Genomic DNA, 4526 nt, shown 5'->3' with positions numbered 1-4526 from the left:
GCCAGAGTGTAGATAATTCAGAAGAATCAAGTTCAGCAACACGAGAGCAAGATAAGTCGTTGCGTATATATACACAACAGCTACTTTTGGATTTGAAATGAGTATAGAGAAAGTAGGAGGATACAGAAAAGGGTTTGCTGTCAGTTGCCTCAGACAGCTGAGCCTCAGTTAGGAATAGAAGGTGAGGTTTAGAGGAGGAGTGGTTATGCTGATCAGAGCGAATGTTAGAGGAAAGACCGCGAATGTTGCAGAAATGAAGAAGTGAGTCAAACAGTGGTTCCAGGCAGTTTGAGTCGTCACCGGGAGAGGGGCGGATGATGGGGGCATTTATCCCCCCCCCCCTTGGGGGATAAAGGCTATGTATTGAGATGCCATGATTTGTTGTTTGAATTTTGGAGGAGGAAGTGTGGTGTGTACTGTGCATATAGTTTGGTGTTGATAGTTAAACTTGTACTGGAGAGCATGCTGGCCTACTCTCTGTGTTACTGAGTCACTGAAAAAGTTCAACAAAGGGGGATGGTCAGGAACTAGTCTCGGGGGCTGATGAAACGGGAGCTCCAACTCTCCATGTCATCAGCTTTCCATCCACCTTGGGTGTACTGCCCTGCTCGACTGGTGCTACAGTCTACTCCTCTATAGTGCACGGCGAGTTGCCGAAACTAAGATAATCCTGTTCGGCAGTGTTTTGCAAGATTGAAAGATTAAATAAACTCCCATGTAATGCTGTCTTAGCTACATACATCCCTTCTTTACTCTCTTCATATCTCATTTCTATACCGTAACATATTAAAGCAGTGCTGTTTTTTTTTTTTTTTTTTGGGGGGGGGGGGAGAGGAGGGAGGACCTGCTTATGATTAACTGGTGATTTTGTTAAATCATACGACATATCATTATATACTCTCATAAATGTTCACATGAATATTACTGTTTCTTTAACATTCAGGCAGAGAACGACTTTTTTTTACTTTGATTCTTGTTATATCTCGACAATAACTTACTGCGTAGGGGAGTTTTTAAAAACTGGAGGGATTAGATTTTGCCTTCTTTAACCTCTTGAATGCAGAAGACGTCCTTTTTAGTTTATTTTTCCTGCTACAGAGGAAAAGAATGTAATATTTAAGAATGTTAACAGGCACAGATTTGAAGGTGGGGTGGGGTCAGATACATTGCCCCTTTCCCTTCCCTCCATTTCGGCAGAACAATGATTACTTATAGTAAAAGAACAATGTAATATAGCAAAATATGTACGTGTAAATTTCTTACTTTAATAATTAAAGTACAGGTACAGTACATGTAAATTTCAGTAAAACAGGGGTGTGGTAATGAATTTTGAGGAATTTTATAGTTTTATAATCAGTCAACATAGATTCAACCTTGGATAATTCTTGTCGGGATCACGCCCTTCCTTTTTGGTTAAGGCTGTAACTAACTCTTCCAGTTCGAAAACAAAAACCATAAGCAGAATAAAATTATCAGGGGACAGTAAGACTAAAGTAAAAATGACATGTCCGGGCTATATGGGTTAACCTTCTCGCCACGAGGAGGCTCTTGTAGGATGCACTTAATCATCGGGCGATAGCATGAATAAAATTTAGACGACTTAGTTGGAAAGACGAGGTTAATTCTTATTATATCAAACGAAAATTAAAACAGTTTCAGGAATTTTTTAATGAAATACTTTGTGGATGAGAAAGCAAATGAAAACGAATATATGAAGTACCTCAGTTAATGACAATGAAAAAGTTACAGTGGCTTGCAGTAGTTCATATGATGGATGATGACATATTATGTGTGAGGGGAATAATGTTAGAGACATAGTTACAACTTTGCTGGAACACTGTCCAAAAATGTCCATTATTATTACTAAACTGTTATGTTTTACATCAGTCAGTTGAAGGACAGGATATGAAACGGGCATATCCATTGTTACCGAGTCAAATTTGTCACATACATCTGGTTAGAATATTCTCCTAGAAACCACTTGATCACTCAGCCCATGGAACATAGCAGTTAACGGTGAAGTTATTCACTTGATCATTGTCACGGAGTTTTTAAAATAAATGCAAATAATATTTAAATGATAATAATGTTCAATAATATTGAAGAGCAGGAACAAGAATTGTCTTGCTACATCAAGCAGTGATTACTTTATACTGGCTTGCTTCGCCGATTTTCTCAGAACGAGAATTTATAAACTTTCTCAACAGTACACAGCAGAGACTAATTACTCACAAATGCTGATTATTAGTACTGTTAGCCTCTGGAGAAAGTTACTTCACCCCTGACAATAAATAACTAATACTATTAATGATATCAGGTTCTTGCTGGTTCTTAACTCCTAGAAGGCACAACGGATTTTAAGCTTAATACAACAAGACTGGCCTAAGTACCAGTTATGAATGGCAAAACGTTTATGCAAGCTAGGAGCTATAAGGGAAATAAGCTTAATTATGGAGAAATGAAACACGAGTTTACATTACATTAAGCTCAAGAAAAAGAACTGTTAAATTTATTGATTACAAAGTAAATTTAAAGTTATATTTCAAAATCAAATTAATGAGATCGCACTCACTCACTCACTCAAGAGCTAAATTCTTACCCCTAAAAAAAAACAACATGCGGCGCAGCTGGCCAGCATGTAAGGAAACAGCACACTTAACTAAACTCTTAAACCTAGGAAAACGAAAAGAAAATACTGGTCAATGAATGTGGTGTATCACCAAGAAGGGTGGGAGCCTGGAGAACTGTAGTCTAGTGGAGTCTGGGTGCTAGCTGACCTCTCACACTGCTGGAGCACAGTACCTCACTCCGTCACGACAGACACTTGACTGCCCAACTCGTGGGAAAGAAAGAAGAGCTATCGCTGCATTTTTTAACGGCTAGAGTGAGCGAAACGCGCCCAAAATAAATCGCTCAGCAGAAGCGCTAATGTCTCACACAAAGACGATCACGTATGACAATGAAAAATTGATTTGAAAAGACTCCCGTCCGAATGAGCGATTAACTGAACGATAAACTGGGATTCCACTTGAGTTCGTGGTTTCCCACAAAAGCCAATGTCACTAGCCGACTCTTGACATTACGCCCCATGAAAATCAAATCTTTCTTTCTTCAGATAAAAGATTTCAATATACATACATATAAATCCTAACTCAGTCACACAAGATTCACACTGTGGTGTGTGTGCTATCCTGCTACAGGAGAAAGTCGCAGTCGCCAGTGAGCGAAAAAACCTCGTATTTACGTTAATAGAAGCAAGCTTGAGGGAAAAAACTCCGTGACGACGGTGAAAATCCTGTACTCAGGTCAAACTGAGCGAAAAGTCGCTACATTTACACTGACAACTAACTGTTGTGTAGCGTGGTGTATGTAATACACGGTGTAGGTGTGACAGTTGTAGTGTAACTGTACCTACGTGTAAAATGACACAGTAAATATTAATAATATGGCGATGTTGAAGGCAGAGGAGAAGAGGCGGCAGCATGCGGCAGACGATCAGCTGGCCAGCACAGCAAAACTGCTACACCCATTGCCGTACCTGCAAAATCAATTAAGGTGGAGCATCAAAAGTGTCAATGAGACAAAAATTCTTATTACGTTACAATTACTCTCTCTGCTTAGCAGTCAGTACATGCTACAAAAGGTACGTTTTAGCTGAAAAATACGAGTGACAGCCTAAGCTTCGTACATTCGAGGTCGCCATTAATTTATTAGGTAGATTATTAACCAGGAAACGTAGTCCCCGGACACCGTTGTCTCAAGGACTCGTGTAGTTTACTGGTTAACTTAACTCTACACTTATGATTAGTGTCGGCAAGTTGAAAATCCTTATGCAAACTCAGGCTCACGTAGCCTCGAACTGCACACGGGTCCTCAACCTGTGCCTTAACCTAGTGCCTATATCAATATTGGGGAGCTGAGAATCCTTGTGCAAACTCGGGCTTCCGTAGCCTCGAGTCGCCTCTGCGGAGTTCTCTCTCGAACTTCCCCCTTAACCTACAGTACTTGTATTAATATCGGGGAGCTGAGAATCCTTGTGCAAACTCGGGCTTCCGTAGCCTCGAGTCGCCTCTGCGGAGTTCTCTCTTGAACTTCCCCCTTAACCTACAGTACTTATATTAATATCGGGGAGCTGAGAATTCTTGTGCAAACTCGGGCTTCCGTAGCCTCGAGTTGCCTCTGCGGAGTTCTCTCTTGAACTTCCCCCTTAACCTACAGTACTTATATTAATATTGGGGAGCTGAGAATCCTTGAGCAAACTCGGGCTTCCGTAGCCTCGAGTCGCCTCTGCGGAGTTCTCTCTTGAACTTCCCCCTTAACCTACAGTACTTATATTAATATTGGGGAGCTGAGAATCCTTGTGCAAACTCGGGCTTCCGTAGCCTCGAGTTGCCTCTGCGGAGTTCTCTCTCGAACTTCCCCCTTAACTTACGGTACATAATATGTATGTACAGGCCCTGGACGTACTGTGTCCTGTGGGGCCAATGGGTGAGACGTCAGGTCTGCACCCACTTCACCACTACCCT

Source organism: Coenobita brevimanus, chromosome 65 (genome assembly GCF_032717465.1).
Source record: "Coenobita brevimanus isolate Jiangsu-jjx chromosome 65, ASM3271746v2, whole genome shotgun sequence".
In the NCBI taxonomy this organism is placed as follows: domain Eukaryota; kingdom Metazoa; phylum Arthropoda; class Malacostraca; order Decapoda; family Coenobitidae; genus Coenobita; species Coenobita brevimanus.
This window is presented reverse-complemented; position numbering follows the sequence as displayed.